This window comes from Gouania willdenowi, chromosome 12, assembly GCF_900634775.1.
Source record: "Gouania willdenowi chromosome 12, fGouWil2.1, whole genome shotgun sequence".
Lineage (NCBI taxonomy): Eukaryota > Metazoa > Chordata > Actinopteri > Blenniiformes > Gobiesocidae > Gouania > Gouania willdenowi.
In genome coordinates, this window is record NC_041055.1 from 7,795,457 (window position 1) to 7,815,642 (window position 20,186).

Sequence of the window (20,186 nt, forward strand, 5' to 3'; positions counted from 1 at the left end):
TAATCAGATTACAAATTATGAGTAACTGTAATCCGTTTCAGTTTAAAGGTGCAGTCCGTGACTTTCAGATCCCTCCCTCCCCGCTGCTCTCTTGCCCTGCCTCCAAAGTCCCTCCCTCAGAGGAGCTAACAAGCTAACGTTAGCCTGACAGCAACATCACAGTAATATAACATGCACTAATAAAAGCATATTACTGTAGCGCTTCTCTTTCTCAATGTGCTCACACCAATCTATCGGCAGCAGCAACAGCGTAACAACACGGTGTCACTCACAGCAGCCCACACGGAGGCTGCAGTGAGAGCAGCGCACACAAACAAAAAACACATGCACTACGGAGTTCTAATGTAACAATTACAAATCAGAGTTTTTGGTCACTTTTTTTTTTTTTACATATATAATGACATAGTTTAGTGTTTACTTACCGCTAAATGAGACAAAGTTTCTACACAATGGAAGCGATGAGCTGAGGTCTGCTTCTGGAGCAGCGGCGCTCATGCATGTGAGTGAGGGGCGGGGCTTCAGAGGGAGCACAGAGGGGAGAGAGCAGGTAAAAGCGGAGCACTTGGAGGATGCTAGTTTTAAAATCATGGCAGTTTTCGAAAATTACCTACCCTGCCTTTAACAAGCAGAATTAACTTGCTTCATGAAAACTGGAAAATTTCACTGCGTAAAAAAAAATAAACATTTCAATCAGTGCATTGTAATATAAACAACTGGGTGGTCTATGAAAACATGGGCACATATTTTAACCCACTGAGTGTGGCGTGAAAGAAAAATCCCTTAATTCTGTAAATTAACTTTGAGTGTCCAAAAAGGCACTATATATATGTGTTATTCTCTCATTTAATGTGTTTTTGTTGTCAATTTGTGTGTTTTTGTCATTTTAAGTGCGTGTATTTTGGTGTCGCGCATGTTTTTTTTGTTGTTGTCGTTTTCTAAATTTTGTTGTCCACTTTTTAGATTTTTGTTGTCATTTTGTGAATATTTTACTTTTGGGGGGGGACGTAGTAAAATTAGGCCAGGGGCCGCATGTGGCCCCAGGGCCATCACTTGCCTACTTCTGATGTAGCCGATGGAAAAAAATGACACAACAGAAAATTCCGACCATAATTGGTCAATATTCAAGAGTTCAAAACAGGAATTGACAAAAGATTCTCAACTATAATCATAATTAATAATAATAATCTGAAGGCTGAACGTTAGCATAAAAATGAGAAAACTGTCAGAAGGCATAGGACCTGGAATTTTCAGTCAGGAATAATAACATTCCCAAAGCTGTGAAAACATTGACATTTATCTATCATGGAGGTGTTTGACCCCACATTTATTTAGCAGCTGGACAATGAGCCCAAACATACAGGCAGTTTAGCCCTGATCTCAACATAATCACAAGATCTAGAGTTACAATAGCTCTGCACAACTGTGAGCAAACAGGAAGCATTGTAGTTTTAATGGATAATGCTAAATTATTATTGAAATTGATACTAATATCAATTTGTTCTTTGTAAACTTGAAAACCTGAGAACATTTAAATTGTGTTTGGTACTTAAGTTGTCTAAAAAAAGTAAAAAAAAAAAAAAAAACGATATTCGGCGCCAGTGCATCAATAACGTACCGCAAATATCGCGATATTTCGTTGTATAGATATTTTGGTGTGTATGTGTTGGTTGGGAGACGTGTATGTTTTTAACTGATCCTGGAGAAATGTTTTTTCTGCCTTAATATTGTAGTCCTAAAGTGTTGCCGTCATCCCTGTTTCCCACAGGAGTCACTGGACAGAGGCCAGTATGGTGCTGGTGCTGGTGCTGGGCTGGGGGGAAATGGGACAGTTGGGTTTGGGATTGTGGAAAAGAAGAAACCAGACCTTGTGCCACTGCCTGAGTATATTGTTCATGTAGTGGCTGGTGGTAAGCACACTGTGTGCCTCAGTGAAAGTGGCATGGTAAGCAGAGTCCCTACAAGATCAAATTGGTTCTATACATCTATACATCAGTTGAATTGTCCTTTATTCTTTCTGGCAGATCTACACTTTTGGCTGGAACGCTGAAGGAGCTCTGGGCTGGGGTAGATCTGAGATGGATCTAGGAATGGTGGTCCAGGTGTCAACAGGGGACAGCCACACAGCAGCACTCAAGGAGGATGGAGCCGTGTACACCTGGGAATGCTTCAGGGTGAGTTTACTCCTATTCTGAACAATTGTGTAATGCACAAACTGCTTTCAAGAAGTATATTAAAAAATAATAAAATAATGGCCCTCACAGGTGGAGCTTTCCTCAGAACAAGAGCTTAATATCAGTCATTACTTTGTATTTTAACTGAAATAAATGACAGAAATCTGTTTCTAATGTGCACAATTAATGTGAAGAGAATAAAGTTAAAACAAAAGGCTTGGCAGTGTGTGTGTGTGTGTGTGCATGTTTTGTTTATTCAGCCTGAACATGTTAAAAGAGAGTCCTAGAGTGGAGTGATGCACTCCCATTTACTTTCCCTTTCATACCAGACACTTCTGTTCCTTTCAGAAGGTGATGGACACAGAAGCGTCCGCGTGTGTGGGTGGGTGCGTGTGTGTGTGTACCCGCCCCGAACTGCGGACCGAAAGCCAAATTACATGCCAACGTTGAGCAGCGTTGAGCTCCGCCCCGAAATGCGGACTGCAGTCATGGGTACTTCATTGTCATTGCGAGCCCATTATCGTATTTTATCGTGAACACAATATATCGTCCCACACTATAATGTCCACTCGTCCAAACATGAGACTGCATTACAACCATACTGTCACCAGAGGGCGCCACAGGATACAAGGAGGAGAAGTAAATGATGCAAAAAGCAGCTTTTGTTTTTCATGTTGACGGCTTTGATAAAGTGATAAGTTAATGAGTTTTAGAGGCTTGTGTCTAATATGTGGTGTGTTTAATGTAGAGGATGTGGTTTGAAAGGCAGTGAAAGCATCTCAGGGAGGAGGAGGAAGAAGAAGAAGAGGAGGAGGAGGAGGAGGAGGAGGAGGGCTTGGTGTCGGTGCTGGATACCTCCTCCGGTGCCTCCTGCCTACAGACGCATAGGTCGACACTCTCTCACACGGCGTCCATGTAGTTTCTCTCAGCTTCACCAATGACCACCTAACAGCAGGAGATAATGAGTGAAAACATCTGGGCGCGGCTCCACTCACCGATTCCAGCTTCGCACCGCTCCGGAGCTCCTCCGCATTTTACCTCTTTTCTATTTCCTTGCTGAATGTCGGGGACATTTTGGATTTTTTTTCCCCTTTTTTTTTTTTTTTTTTTTTTTAAATGTTCTGTGACTTGTCCGTTCTGTGAATGAGGATTGTTCGCTTCGAACCTTTATTCTCCGTGTGTTTGCCGTGGTTTGTAGTGAAACGGCAGCACTTTTAAAAACAGCTGTGTGGAACAAGTTGAGGAGAACGTGCGCACTGGGCCAGCTCCGGTGAAAGTGGGCGACGCTAGCTCCATGCTAACACTTTAGCATCGGCAAGACCCCAACTGAAACTAACCTCTGGGGACTGCTTGTTGTGGTCCACATTTTAAAACATTGGATTTGGGAGACCTACGGCTCGTATCGGACCTGGACCTGGTTAAATGAAGCACTGACTCGACGCTTTTTTTGGGGTAAGTCCCCCTTTGGTGTACGGCAAGTTAGTGCTTCTGTCTGTGAGGCCCCATTGAACATGGCTGAGGTCCCATTCTGCTGCTGTGTGTATATACTGTCTCATTTAACCTCACTGTTTAAGCTGTATTTTAATACCTCCAGTTTACGAATTGGATTTTGATTTATTTTATTTTATTTAGCTTTTAATTACATCATTCTTTTTGAATGGCTTAAATTACCTCGGATACGTCCCAACACTGCTGTTGATTTGTATTTATTTGTTTTTTTATTCATTTCCATTGCTGCAGTTTTAAGTGTAAACCTGAAGTAACCCACAGGCTTTATAACCAAAGGGTTGTCCTTTTTACTAAAAACTGATCATCTTTTTCCAAACGTGGCTTGTTTTCTCATTTTAAAATGTGTTTATTGTCTTGATTTTTAATGGATTTAAATAAGTGCCATCCTCCTTTCATATTTCACTATTGTGTACATTCTAACTTGTCACGCTGTGATTGATTTCACAATGAGTTTTGCTTCTTTTTTTTTTTTAGCAACTTTGGAAAGATTGTGGCTTTAAATGATTCAGGTTACTCATAGTTAAATGACCTAATTAAACCCAAGAAATTCCCTACTTTCGCAACATAAACATCTTTGTGTTTAAAGACCATTTTTCACACACACAATGAACATATTATTATTATTATTACTGAATTATTCCATGCAAAGTCACCAGGAGAATAATGATGGCTTGTTGAGATGTGTTTGTGTGTTTCAGCATTTACCAACATGCGGAACAAAGGGGATTATCAATTTCAATAATAATTTAGCATTATCCATTAAAACTACAATGCTTCCTGTTTGCTCACAGTTGTGCAGAGCTATTGTAACTCTAGATCTTGTGATTATGTTGAGATCAGGGCTAAACTGCCTGTATGTTTGGGCTCATTGTCCATCTGCTAAATAAATGTGGGGTCAAACACCTCCATGATAGATAAATGTCAATGTTTTCACAGCTTTGGGAATGTTATTATTCCTGACTGAAAATTCCAGGTCCTATGCCTTCTGACAGTTTTCTCATTTTTATGCTAACGTTCAGCCTTCAGATTATTATTATTAATTATGATTATAGTTGAGAATCTTTTGTCAATTCCTGTTTGAACTCTTGAATATTGACCAATTATGGTCATATTTATTCTGTTGTGTCATTTTTTTCCATCGGCTACATCAGAAGTAGGCAAGTGATGGCCCTGGGGCCACATGCGGCCCCTGGCCTAATTTTACTACGTCCCCCCCCCCCAAAAGTAAAATATTCAAAAAATGACAACCAAAATCTAAAAAGATGACAACAAAATTTAGAAAACGACAACAACAAAAAAAACATGCGCGACACCAAAATACACGCACTTAAAATGACAAAAACACACAAGTTGACAACAAAAACACATTAAATGAGAGAATAACACAGAAAATTACAACAAATACGTATGAAATGAGTGAACACACAAAACAATAACAGCAAATACGCACAAAATGACTCCAAACACACTTAAAATGACAACAAAAACAGAAAATGACAACTAAAACTCATTAAATGAGAGAATAAGAAAGAAAAACGACAACACGTACATTTTAAAGCTGAGAAAAACACACCAAACGACGAGAAAAAACAATGTCAGGAAAAACACACGCAATGATTGCATATTGCAGCCTTGAGTATAGGTCGATATCGATTCGATATCAGCACGAATCATACATTAATTACTTATTTTGTAGTGTGGAATGTTATAAAATGCTTGATCAAGTGATGTTACTCAAACAGAGAACAATAGTCAGCAACAGTTGGTATGAGAAAAACTGACCTATTTATTATTAACCAATTGGTTACATACATTTTAACCTTCAACATAATATCTACAGTATTCTACAATTTAATAAACAATATATATCGGAGATTTTAGATGCAGTCCGATAAAATCCGATATTAGTTTTCAGGCTGATATCGGACAGATATCCGATATCAATATCGGATCGGGACACCCCTAAAAATGACAATGATGTTCAGATTGCTTAGATTCTGAATACTGAAATGACGTCTCAGAACAAAATAATTTGTGGCTCTCAGATCAAACAATCACATATTTGTGGCCGCCCACTATAATATAAGTAAACCATCTCTGCCATCATTTGCAATTTCTTTGTGATTCTTCATAATAAGTGAGCACATAATCTATCTGCTTTAAAATGTGGGTTGGTTAGAAACCTCGCTGACGCAGTATAGCTACTTTATGTCATGTGCAGTGCTTAGTCATGATGTCATGGTGTCATGGTGTTTGACACGTGACATGAAACTGTTCCTGATCATCCTGTCAGCGGTTTCTCTGTTCCTCGCCTACTGTAGTTAAAACTCTGGAAAACACTCCCTGGTAAAGAGAGTAGCTCTAACAACTGGTAAAATGATAAACTTGGTGATATTACAGCCTGTGAATGCAGTACGGGGACGCATTTACTCCGCCTTCGGGTCCTAGTGCAAGCCGCCGGTGAAGTCTGTTTACCGAGGTCCGTGTGTGTTTAATAAGTCCGTGTGAAAGTCTGCATGTTTATGCCTTCGTCCATCCACTCTTTTCATTATATCCATGCTCTTATTTGATAGTCCAGGCTGCCGCCATCTTGGATTATGTCGTCACCAGTGGGTCATCGCTGCAAGTCGCGCAAGCGCAAAACAATACTAGTTAATTTAAAGCGGCTTTAAACAAGTTAAATGTTTACAAGAAAAATGAATTATCTAATTTGGAAATAAACCAGCCACTTAATTTGCATTTAAGTTTAATTCGGAATTAAATTAGCATTAGGAATGAACTGTTTACAAGGTCAGGTTAAAGACGAATTAACTTTTATTCCGCTGTAAAGAGGAATTAAAGCTCCTACGTAAACGTAGCCATTGTTATTCCTTTCTGTTTCAGTTCAGTTCATTTTCTGTTCATACATCTGACAAAAAAACACACAGTTTTCACTCTCCATAAAAATAATTGTTGGAATACTAGTTTGCTGCTTTGTTTACACATGCCTGATTATCTTGCACAACACTGCATGCCCAATATTATGGTATTCAAAGCACCAGCGGTGCGCAATTACATTGATCAACTGCATCAAAAAAGGTTCAAGTTTCATATTTAAGGAAAACTTTTGTCCTCATGAACATCTTTACCATTTGTCTCATTTCCTGCTGCAGAGCACCTCCCACTACTTGGATTGTCAGTTCCTCTTCTTCTTCTCCTCTTCATATCAGCGCTTTAATTTTTCCCCATCATTTCACTAATCAGATTACTATCTGCACTTAACTCCTGTCAAATTTAATCCAGTTAAAGAATGGAGATAAATTCCCCGCTAATCTCAGAGGTTTAATTTTCGGACTCTCAGCCTAGTGCGTTCATTAATGCGAGCGCCTGTTGGGCAATCTATTCTTTCTGTGGGAAACCATGTTGAGAGAAGCCGTGTCAGGTGGAAGTGGCAGTGGGTTCAGTTTGTTGAGTCCTGTGTTTATACACAACTTAAGCCTAGTTTTTTCAACATTGTTAGTCATTCATAAGAAAATGATTTCAGTATAAGTCTTGAAGTAGCTCAAGCCGCAAATTAAATGTACTTTATTTTCTCACAAGATACTTTTAGTTCTTAAGTATCAAAAGTACAAGTAAAACACAAAGTACAGTATATTATAAACATTTTTTTTTTTTTTTAACAGATCATAGAAAATTGCTGGATTGGTGCAAATATGGTGCAATAATAATTGATCAAATTCTCAATGAATCAATCAAAAAGTGCAATTTAAAAAAAGAAAATTATATCTAAAATTAAACTTTCTTATTAGTTTGCCAGCCTTTTATTTCACATAGAATCAGAATACATTTTATTGCCAAGTATAGCTTTCACACTATACGTGGAACTTGGTTTGTTGGAATGTTGCAACTATAAATCAGAATCACATATACTTTATTTATCCCAGGGGGAAATATTTTTTTAATAGATGCTCCAAAAATATTGAATGAAAAGAAGAAACACTAAAACGTAGAAAAGAGAACAAATAATTAAATAAAAAGTTATTAAATGGGGATTAGATACAAGTGCTCACCTCCAGGAAAATATAATACAAATATATCATTTTATAAGTGATATATGTATGAATACATTTACAAGTATAACTCAAAAGACAAGAACAAGTATAACAGTGCAAACAAGGGCATCATGGTGCTTGACACAGAGAACATATTACACCCTCTCCAGATAATCCCTAGATGTTGAAATATCTATTAAAACTTTTAACTAGTAATGAGGTGAGCAGCTTAGTAGAAAAAACAAAAGTATAAAAAGAACAAGAGTTTTTGGTCTTGAGTCTAGACATATTTTAAAACGACACGGAGAGCAAGTATTTTATATATTTATCAAACTATTAGAATTTAATCATACCCTCTGTTGGCATCCACAAAGCGTTTACTTGTCACCATTTGGAGAGAAAAGCTCACATGCCACTGAGTAGAAACCTAGCTGAGATTTCTTTGATGTTGTGCCTCCCATCCTTGTGAACACAAAGCACAGACCCACTATAAGGAGCGGTTCCTTTTCATTGGAAACGTCAAAGATAGCGTACGTTGTCTGTTTTTGCAGGAGTTCCTGACTGCTTGTTAACAGATACAAGATTTCCACCGACCCTAAAACCTCCAACCTTGAATTTGGTGACTATCTGCTGTCACTTGTGTAAACAGATAAGTAGTGAGATGACATCCTTGGTGCAGTAAATGCAAACAGACCTCTATCAGTAGCCTTTTGTCTTTGTTGTAGGGCTTTTATCTCAGAGTTGATAGATGGTTGTTTGCAGGTTTTCAGGTATTTACGATGTTGACTGATGACATTCAGTCTTTGGTGTAATCTCCTAATTCTTGGGATCTGCCTTGGTTGATAAAAAGGAGCCTGAATTAGCACTGGGCAGCATGACCAAATATTTACCGTATATGCATTTCTTTTTCTTTTTCAAGCACGACTAAGTTTTGAAGTTGAGAATAATCACTGCTGTGCATTTTCTTAGAATGATCCATTTTACTGTCAAAAGGAGTGAATATTGTACAAACTCATTCTAATCAACACCAAAGTCCATTTGAAAATCCAGGATTTAAAAAGAAAAATGATCCATGTTTTTGTTTCAAACTGATAGCACAGAGAAAAGTTGTCGCTGGTTACTGTGTGCGATTAAAAAGTCGCTGGAGGATTCCGAAAACTAACTCAATATGGCGACAGTCATTAAATCGGCAATACTTACTCCACAACTCCCTTACTTCTAGAATTTTGTGCATGATTTGCGATCATCGGGGGGGGGATTCTATTGATATGCTGGAGACTCACGCAACTTTCATGTTACTTGGGAAGTTTACAGCATCCATACGCTTCACAAGTTGTGCTTGTTTTCTTATTGCAAATGAAAAACTGATGGTCACAATTGCACATTATCATAGATGTATTATTTAGATTTTTTGCAAAAAAATTAAACATGCATAGCTGTCTAGAAAAGACTGCACTAAATATTTTAATTACCTTTGATAACACATCTCAGAACACTTCATTTCAATAACTGTTCAGCTGTCCAACGTCCTACACCCTGCTGATGTTTCACCGCTTCAGTATCTATTCTGATCCTTCATACTCAATGTTATTACTTATATACTTATTTATATTAGTATAAAAAACCAGTATTCAGTAGAGCTGGGTATCATGGCCAATTTCCTGAATCAGTTTGATTTAGATTAATACGGTTTAAAATCGATTAATCACGATTCAATTTTGATTCTGTATTGATCTTTCAAATTTAACTTGGATATGGATAAGATGGTTCCAAACTTCTAACTTAAGTTGGGGAGGTTTACCCAGCAGAGCATCATCTGCCATGTTTGCACTAAACTAAAGGCAGTCATTAAAGTGCGAGAATACTGAGGTTAGGGTAAAAAAAAGAAGAAATTCGGCACCTGTAATTTGATTTTGGAAACTTTCAATGAAATCGATTAGATAAATTTTTTCACTCAGCTCTAGTATTCAGTATGAACTGGTATACTACACTATCCTAAAGGTTGAGATTTCTCATTGCAAGGCTCGTTCCTTCATGGTATAGAATTGCCTGAAGAAAATTGAAAAGTTTTAAGAAAATTGTGTTTATAAAGTGCTTTAGAGCTTCAATAAAACATTGATCAGTAGAGCCAGCTACTGTGGAAAGCAGGGCTTTAAAATCACCAAAAGCATGGCAACGTTTTGCTGCTTTATTGTTGAATGTTGTGAAAGAACAAACAAAAAAGGCAGACGTTTTTGTGCACTCTTAAGTGCTCGCTTTGACTCATTGCTGAGAGCCTCTTCTCCAGGTTTCTGTTTTGCTGCCTAGAGAAGTGTCTACTCCAGTATTGGCACCTTAAGTGGTTAGCTCATGCAACTGCATCACAAACGGATCAGAAGTTGTGCTCTTAACGCAAACCAAGGTGATTAAAATTATCAGCTGTCCTTCGCCCATTCAGACCGAGTCCGTGGCTAAACTGGTGTGAAAGCAACCTATGTTCCTCTGACCCACCGAAGAGACAATGGTGTTGTCTTTGGCAATAAAGACATTGGTCAGTCCTTTATATCAAACCTTGGAGACTGTCTATCATCTAATAACTGATGCACCAAGTTGTAACTTTACTGTTAAATGTATTCCTACAATTTTTCTATTAGTAGTTGTTTGGAGCTTAGCCGTTGTCAGAATACCTGAGGACTTTGGAAAGGTCCCAAAAAGCCAAAGTTACACTGGTTCACAGGAATGACAGAAGCACGATCGGCCTCTCACTCTTGGCTCCTTTAAGTTTCCTGTTGGATCATTTACAGCAAAGCTTATCTGTAGAGTTGACGATAAGGCTAATTGTAACAAAAGCTTTTGTTTCTCACGCTGTCATCAGAGTAGGGTTGCTACACTTACCCAACACACCTGCTCAGCTGCAAAGGTGTGTTTACCTGCCTTTGTCTTACATCTTTGTCATGGTGATACATTCCAGTGTGTATTAAAAAAAAAGTCATGTTGGGAAAAATAAATCAAGGTTGTAATCAACCTGAGGCTCTTATTGTGTTTTTGTAAGAGTGTATCTTGGTCTTTGTGTTGTTAACAGACAGACAGCTAAGAGTCTAATGGGATATTTGTTCAATAGAAGATGGTGAGTGGTGTGGTGAGTCATTTGGAATAATAAACAGGCCTTACTACTGGCCAAACTGGCTTTTAGATCCTATCTATTTTTTACGGTTTCATTTTCTGTTATTGTTGAAACTCACTTGAGAATTGACGACTGTCTGCTACTCTCTCAAAATGTGGTGGACTGAGGACGTTTGAATCAGGGTGCTTTCACACATGCCTCTTTGCTCCGCACCATGCTTCGCTTCCTCAGATATTCCAGTATTTTTGCGATATGTGAAAGGTCACTAGAACTCTGGTGCGGAGCAAACAAGTGAACTCTGGTCCTCTGAAAAATGTAGTCTCTGTTCAGCTCAAGGTGCGATCTTTAACCATATAAGAAAGCAACCAGTACCAAACATAGGACTTTACATTGAAGCCGCTGCTGCTTGCCTGCCGTCACGGTAACAGGCATGAGCACACACTCACAACCCAGTACTCCAGCAGCAACACACACAAATATCTGTCCATCCATCTGTCCATCACATTTCCTCACTTCCTTCCGTATTTCTCCCACATCATTCATTTATTTCACTCATCTCTGTTTTCCTAAACTGTTCACATGATCAGCGATGGCTGTATTTCTGTGAAGACCTCCCTGCACATTTTAGTGAAAAAGCAGAAAAGGTTTTGGGAGAAAAAAAGAATTGATACTTCTATCGATAATCAATCGTGCGGAAAAATATCGCTGTATCGAGATATTGTCACACTCCTACATTTGACTGCTCTGTTTTAGCTGCGTATGTATTCTCACATCTTTATATATTACACATCCTTACTGGTAAGTTACCTGTGACATGACGGCTCTGAGTGCTGAAAGCTGGAGATGGAGTGGAGTCATCTCTGTGTTTATGTAGTTGTGGCATCGTGTGATTATGGGTTATTTTAAATTATTATTAATTACTTTTCTGAAGGGATTGTTTTAGGATTTCCTTTCGAAAACATAGGAAGAGAGACTAAATATAGGACGTGACGGCGCGACAGTCAGTAGTGACAGGGCAGCGCCACATCATCATGGCATTGAAGGCTGAAGTCTTCTGTCCAATCGGCAACCAACCGTTTTGCCTGCGTGATGTTGTTCAGAAAGTTTGGTGTGTTTGGCAAATAGAATGTGTGAAAATGGAGCAAACCAAATTAAAATGCAACATTGTTGTAGATTCACCACCTGAATCGCACCTAGTCCACCGGACTATGTGTGAAAGCACCCTCAGACTTGGGCGGTAATACCGTATACCGCGGGGTCATGAAAGCAGCGGTATCAGACATCATTTAAAAATGATGTCTCTGTGTGAAACTCAACACACACATGCTGACAAACACCCCCCTCCTCCACTCACTCACCTCTTCAGCGACAACATGCAGGCAGAGTTTGCCACCAAAGAGTTGGTTAGTAAAAAGAAGAATAATGGTTTGGCTTCAGATTGTCACTGTGTGCGAGTTATTGCGTGAAGGAGTGAGTGTGCACCGTAGAGATCCGGAGGTTTCCGCAGGTAGTTAAAGTTGTAAACAAGACTCGAGTCAAAACAACTCGTTACCATGACTCTGCACGTTTATTGTAAGCAGGGGAAGCTCAAACACTGCTTCTATGTTGTTTCAAACGGGACGGTAACATAAAGCTCCGTCTATGCGGTCAGTACAAATCAGGAAGAAAGCAGGTCTGACTCAACTCTTATGTTGCCATGGCCCTTAAAGGACTGTCCTCAGAAGGCAATCATGTGTGCACGTGTGTGTGTTTTAGTAGTGATAACAGTTATATTATAATACTTTGGATAATAGTATCTGATAAATTCACAATTGTCTGTAATAATTAGTGTTGTGTTCAAGACCACACTATTCGAGACCAAGACTTGCCCGAGACCAGAATGCACCAAGACAAGACCAAGACTTCCGGGAGCCGAGACCAAGACCATGAACATTTTTTTTTTTTTTCAATTTAAGAATATATAAATAAATAAAATTATGACAAGGTTCGACAGTTAAATATAATTCTTTAATTTCAATTTCTTTTAAATACATTTGACAGAGAAAAAAGGTGCCTGAAAAAAATTAACTAAAATATTAAAACTACTACTGCTACTGATAAATTCACAATTATTCTACATATTTGAAAACAAGATTTTTATGTCAGCTGAATGTACAGCTAGTGTTTAAAAGTATTTCTGCCAAGAAATAACGATTCTCGATTCTCATTCTTTGAGTTGTGCTGGTCAACAGGTCACAGATTTCACAAGATATTTTTTTAGTTAGAAAAAGCCTTTACACAGGTTATTTTTATTAATTCACTTAGTTGATATAGTTAAATTTGGTTGCTGTACTGTAACTAGGATATTCAATTACAAAGGTCCCCAACTGTAACTGTAAAAGTAAAAGTTGCTGAAATAAAACTACAAACAAGTTGGCATCAGTCTAAAAAACATAGAGCTACAGGTAGATGTGAAACTAAAAACAAACGCAAACCCTGGAACAGTCATGTGACAAATCAATCAACAGTTGTTGTTGAGAAAGATTATTATTATTCTGGATACAGTGGAAACAGAAACTATAAAAACAATTATATTGTGAACCTGTTTATATTGTGGGGAACATATTATATATATAAATGTAATTGGAGTCTAAAGCCACAAAAAACACCACTTTAAAAAGAAAATAGACTAATATAAGACCTCTTTACAGTTATTTGAGTCATTCTGCGCTTGTGCGACTTGCGGCGATGACACGCTGGTGACGACATAATCTAAGATGGCGGCAGCCCGGAAAGAGTGGGTGGACAGAGGCATAAACATGCAGACTTTCACACAGACACACACGGACTTATTAAACACACACGGACCTCGGTAAACGGAACAGGCTTCACCGGATGGCAGGCACTAGGACCCAGAGGCAGAGTAAATGCGTCCCTATACTGCTGCACAGGCTGTAATATCATCAGTTTATCATTTTACCTATTGTTAGAGCTACTATCTTTACCAGGGAACTAATATTTATTCCTACCAGAGTTTTACTGGGCTTTTTACCGGTGATTAGTTCATATCTCCCTCGCACTCCGCGGTCCAAACTGATAATTGTATTTTCTGATGCTTCAGAAGTGCTAGACGAAACTCTACTCACATTTTGCCAGATTTTAAATGTCTGTCCTTTCAAACACTTGCTACTCATTGAACCACCTGTTTTACAGCAAAAACTGTTGTGATAACTAGAGGTCGACTGATATATCGGGCTGATATATGGATTTTTTTTAAGATCGGCCATCGGCCAAAAAAATATATATATATATATATATATATTTTTTTTACCATCATTACCCTCCATAAGGAAGGGTAAGAAACACTAATATGGAGGATATAAAAAGAGAGGACAGTGCTATACCTAAGCGAGGGGGAAGGGAACAGGGAGGAGAGACTCAAGGTAGAAAATGGAAAGGGTGGGGAAGAGTTGATTATTTTAAAGAGAGTGAGATGTGATGTTGTAGTCGTGCACATGGTGCCAAGTGTGAAGCTTAGGTATAATGGTGGTGGCTGTGAACAGAGGGAAGGAGTGAGTTGTTTTACCTAAAACAGGTATTTAGTTTAAACTGACTACTTGAACATTGTATATTGTTGTCGTGCTTTACTGCTACTTACCCGTCCTGTACTTTTTGTTTTACTTGGTTGTGTATGGGTATATTTAAAGTTCAATAAATGGTAAGAGTTTTATTGATGTATTTAATTTAATTTCTAATATATACATTTATATCATATGAGTGTTTCAATTGTCTTTCATAATCAATGTGCTTTAAAAATCGGCTTCCAAAATTGTCTTTAATCAAGAGTGAACAAAAAATGATACTTGTACTATACAGAAAATGTACAGCACACTGGGGTTACTGGGTTTCCTTCATACAATCGGTAAGACCTAGTGAAAATGGAGACATTTTCACAGCCATGAAATGTTTTCCACATTTACAAAAATAAGCTGTGGCTGATTACATTTGACCTCAGTAACTGTTTAAGTGTTCGCCAAACTAAAAGAATGCTCTGGAGAAATCCATCCAGTTAATTTGAATCATTAATTTGAGCTTCAGCACATTTTATGGTGGTCAGTGTGGGAGAAGCCTTTCAGGAGTGCTACTGTTTGACCTTCAATGTGGTCTCTTTTATTTTGAAAGTGTGCCAGTTCATTTGCAGGAGGTTTGTACAGACACTCAGTGATGAAACCTTCTTCAAATATTATCAGTGTTTAAACTGATGTAACATATTTGTTTAAGCTATTTGTTAACTACAGTGTTCTCTGACCGGTTTGGATGTTCATTTAGCTGCTGTTTTAAGTTTTTTTTTTTTTTTTTTTTAACTTTTGAGCTTTCGTGTAGTTTTTCCTGAATCCACTTGCAATTGGACGAAAAGTTTGACTCCCCACAAGGTCTTTATCCTCTTTCTTAGGAAGGAGAGAACCACCATTTCTGTAGGGAACGAGTTTTATTGGCATTTTAAATTACATTCACAGCCTTGTATGATACATACAAGTTTGTTTGTCAGTGCTTTAAGTAACACAAATGTTTAGAAAACCTAAACAAAGAGCTTGTGTCCCTATTAATATCTTTACAAATAAAGGTCTAAAGACATGAAGAGAAGTTACAAAGGTTAACATTTAACTTCAGATTTGCAGACATTACTCTTCACAGCAAGACAAACAGTAAACCAAGAGGCTACAATAGAAGGTTGTCCTCAGCATATCCTCCCATTTTCTATTTCAAATTTGCCTAAAATCCGTTTTCTATTTCTTTTTTTTTTGTTGGAGTATACCATTTACATTTTTGTGGCTTTCTCTAATTTGCGTAATTACTGCGAAAATTAAACGTTCCAAAACTTTTTGAAACCCACAGCTATGGTAAACTTTTGCACTATTAGGGTGTTCTAACACGGCTGGATTATATAAACCTGTTCATTACCCTGATGAAGGTCCTTTGACTGAAAGCTTGGGAAATTTAATTGTTTTTTTTGCATTGATCCAAGTGTGCAGATCTATTTTTCACACAAATTCAGGTCCTCAATAAAATGGCTCAGATTCTCAAAAACCAGCATTGTACACTCATATTACAGATGAATTATGAAAAATTAGCTTACTTACCCTGGATTTAACCACACGGAGTCCATTATGTATAAAAGCAGCTACTTCACATATCCAGCCACAAACAAACTGGTTGAAAGCTTCCAGTCCCTTGACACTTTTCATGTGGTCCATTGTGAATGAGCTAGATGTAAAGACGAGGTTGTTCACAATGTTAGGATTAGTCACTCCCGGGAAATGAGACATCTTCATTCCATTTGTCAACAGGAACGTTGTAGGGGTCATTCCTGCTGATCAGACCCAGTTTCTCCTTGTACCGACTTCTCTCAGCTTCTGGTAAAGTGTCAATATAATCCGTGGCCTCCGACATATTGAGGCCAAACGGAGACAACCTTCGACAATCATCGTTTAGCACACGGGCTGCTTTCAATGAGTCAATAAATAACAGTGTTATTCAAGTAAACACACCCACGCAGGTGCAGTATAGGGCCTTCACCTTCCAAGATGGCGCTGGGTCAATGTGCCGTGACGTCAGTCGCAAGGGTGTATAGGGATTAAGTTAATCTTGTAAACATGTAAATTTTTTGGTGTGTCAGAAACCAAAGCAGTAAGATCAATCGCGATTGAGCGGTCTTGCTAGATCCTGTAGCCTGAGATTTTGCGCAGTGTTTGACATTTTTTAGTCTCATCCAAACACTTGTTCAACATTAAGCCACTCGTTTTGTGGGATAAACATGGTGACAATGTGTGATATTCTCCTTAAACATATGTGAGAGTATTAATGCTGGGACGATACCCTTTCGTCCTGATTCGATTTTAATCCCAATTCTTGGGTGCCGATTCCATTGAAATTTTGATTTTGATTTTACAAGTATTGTGATTCTACAGTGGTGTTGGGTACCGAAACGCAGTACCAGTATGGCATCGGTTCCGACGTGAGTAACCAGACTGAATAAGAATGAACGTTTTGGGGTGCCCCGCCAACCCCCAGTTGTTGATTGTGACGTCATTAGATTCAGCACACCCGTTGCTCATAACTGATAGCGAGAGGATAAAAGACCACATGGAGTTTACTTAAAAGCCGACCAATGCACCATGTTTGATAACCTACAGTACGTGACCTGGAGCCAAGCACGTCAGCAACAGCAGCAGCCAGTGTCGTCCTCCTCGGACAAAATGAAGTGAGTCCTGCTCCCTGCTCGTGTGGCTGACATCATCACAGATGACAGCAGCCTTTCCTCTTTGGGCCAGTCTTGTAATTTAATGCCAGCTAATGGCAAGCTAGCAAATACTGTTGCCATTCAACGTGTGACAACAACATATGAGCTATGTCTTATACTTCAACCCGCTGACTTTCTGTTTAATGTTAAGTTCATAACAAGTCGTGTTTGTAGACAAAATGTTGAACTGGCTAACTCAGGGGTTTACTGCAACCTGCGGCTCAGGAGCCACATGTGGCTCTTTGACACTTTTGCAGTGGCTCCCTATAGTTTTAAAAAAAAAATATTGAAATAAAATCATGATAACAATATTCATTTCCAGTGCTATATAGTTTAATATAATATTGTTTTATTGGATATTATTTAATTGTTTTTGTTCATTTATTATTTCCATATGTTACTTGTATATATATTATTTAAGGTAATATTATTCAATTTGGCCCTGAAAATAAAAGGGTATTGTATTTTGACAGTGTATGTGGTTTCATTTTTTTTTAAAGTAGATTAGTAAAAGTAGCACCGAAACATTTGAAAAATACAGAGTAGGCACCGGTATCGGAAAAAACCCAACCGATACCCAACCCTATTCTACAGTAACGGTTATCACGATTTTTTCCTTATCCAAACTCATGAGTTAAATCCTAAACTTACAGAAATATGTCAGAGTTTCAAAAAACAATGCACATCACATTCAGTCATTCACTGATTTATCAATATTTATTCAGCGATTTATTATAATTTTTTATAGTTAAATAAATGAAATAAAACCTCCACCAGAAAGGAGGTAAAAAAAAAACATGTCCAAAAAACAAATTTGTACATCACTTTTTGAAGTTAGTCAACTGAAACTTTTAATGTTCATCAAGCTAGTGCTTTGGAGTGTTTGGTTTTTTGTGTAGGAAAAGGAGCTGGTCAACATGCTGGTAGTGAGGCTGCTCCAAAAGAGAAGTTCCAATGTATGGATTGGCCTCATTTTTCTGTCTGAGCCACAGTTAAAATATCTGTTTTTGCCCTCATACTAACGACAGAACAACGTTTGTATGTGTGGAAAGCCTGATTTTATTAACTACTTACATTCAGAAATCATCAGTTACACAATACGCTACTTGTCCGGAGCGGAGTTTAATACAGCTTTGGTCATGTCTAAATTTGTTCGCCATGGAATCAATCAAAAGTACAGTATGTCCATACTTTTGATTGAAATCGTATAGATTCAGGTTTAATTACAGTTGTTGGTTTGTTTGCTAAAGGGAAATCCCAGCTGCTGCAACTCTTCTTCGTGCTGCAAGTCTTCCTCGTGTTTACACTCACTTGTTGGTGAATTACTGCCACCCAGTGGTCACCCACGAAAATGTGAGAACATCTAAAAGACAGTTTCCAATTGAATTCACCTCTGACAGAGAGTTGAGTACAAAACATCATGAAACATTAAAAACGGCTCGTATGCAGCAGGAAAACTGTGAATATTTGCAGTTTGTGTGGTTCTTAAAATTACCTGACCAAAAAAACAGGTTTAAGACGGGCTGTGAGGTGCTTAGGAGAAACGAGTGAAGTAGTCACTGACCAGACCAGCTTTTTACAACTGGAAATCATATCCACACTGTAAGATCTGAGTTATAATGCATCAGTAACAAGCAGCTCTGTAACTGACGCAGTTTTTCTGTCACTTTGGAGCGGAGCAAAAAGTGCACTGTGAACGCAAACCGAGACAAATCAAGGTGATAAACGTCTCCTGAAATAATGCAGAAAATGCTTAATAGGGATAATTACTAGGGTTAATTATAAAAATTTGTTTCAGAAGTTGAAACGGTACACTAATGTCAGTTTTTTTCATGATCACAGAAAGTCTGAGACCCAAGAGTAGTACAATTTGTTTGACTTTTATCTAATTGGGTGTTGATGTGTTATTTTTGTGATTGTATATTGATGTTTTTAGCATTACTGCATCTCAGCTGCTCTTTGTGTAGGACCAAATTTTGGAACCTTTCATCTTGTTTTAGGTGTGTCTTACCCCTGTACAATCTATTTGTTTTTTGTTCGTCTGTTAGTTTTTAATACAACAGCAGAATAGCTGAAGCCGTTTGCCTAACTTGCTGTTAACTGGGATGATGACTAATGTCCTGAGCAGATATTTTATCATTTATGACCACTTTCAGTTTAGTTGACCAAACACAGGCAACCTTACATTCACCGATACGATCTGAGAAACATAACTGCATTAAAGGGGCTAATTCAGCGTAACATTAGACCTTTGCTTTTCATTTATTATCAAAGGAAATATTGGCAGCAGTTTAACCTTTGTTAATGCGTTTCACTCATGGCCTGTTGCCCACTTGTTGTAAAAGCTGACTTGGAAACCACCTTTATGTCAATAGATATCAATAATAAATGAAAAGGCTATCAAGTCTGGGATAAGCATTAAATTGAGAGGATTCATGGCCTGTAACTGCATATATGAGTCAATATATGATTCAATACTTCAGTATGATATCTCTGATCCTCTGACCCAGTTAGCATAGCATGCGTCTGTGCCAACTTCAGTCTTGCTGTTGGTCAGCAGGTATGTTCACAAACAAGGGTTTATTGGTGAATTAAGGCTCTTAAAACTCGCTTAACCCCAAATCTGAAGACAAAGCACTCATGAAGTTTTAATGAGGACTTTAAATTGTGCTTTTTTCAGTTCTGTTCAGGAAAAGGAAGAATTCTAAAAGCATTTATTCATCACCAGATGTGAAAGATGTAGGAAGTCGTACGGTTTAACCATAGCTACAGATAAACTGTATATCTTTGCTGTAGGCAACCTCTATACAGTTTACAGTCTTCAGCATGTTCAGTGGCGATAAAGCCTGGGGGTTTCTGTTGGGAACAATGTTAAAACAAAGACAAATTGCCACATGTTGATACAGTAGATGACACGTGAAGACTGACATGTGGCACATGCTGCTGTCAGAGAAGCTGCAGAAAACTGCTGAAATAGATCCTAAACACTCCTATTGTGTGTGAAGACCTGAGGGGTTGCTGGTTGCCCATTCTTGTGGTACACACACAAGTTTTTTTTTTTTTTTTGTACCAATCTTATATCACTGTGATGT

General features: G+C 38.2%; 1 protein-coding gene across 2 annotated transcripts in view; it reads left to right on the forward strand.

The window, feature by feature from the left end:
- Positions 1–2,993: 2,993 nt before the first annotated feature.
- The window catches only part of erbin (erbb2 interacting protein), a 109,666-nt gene continuing 92,473 nt past the window's right edge, over positions 2,994–20,186 (forward strand). For both annotated transcript variants that reach the window (XM_028462237.1, XM_028462238.1), the window contains exon 1: positions 2,994–3,623. The gene's annotated coding sequence lies outside the window, so the exon portion shown is untranslated. The remainder of the gene's footprint in view (positions 3,624–20,186) is intronic.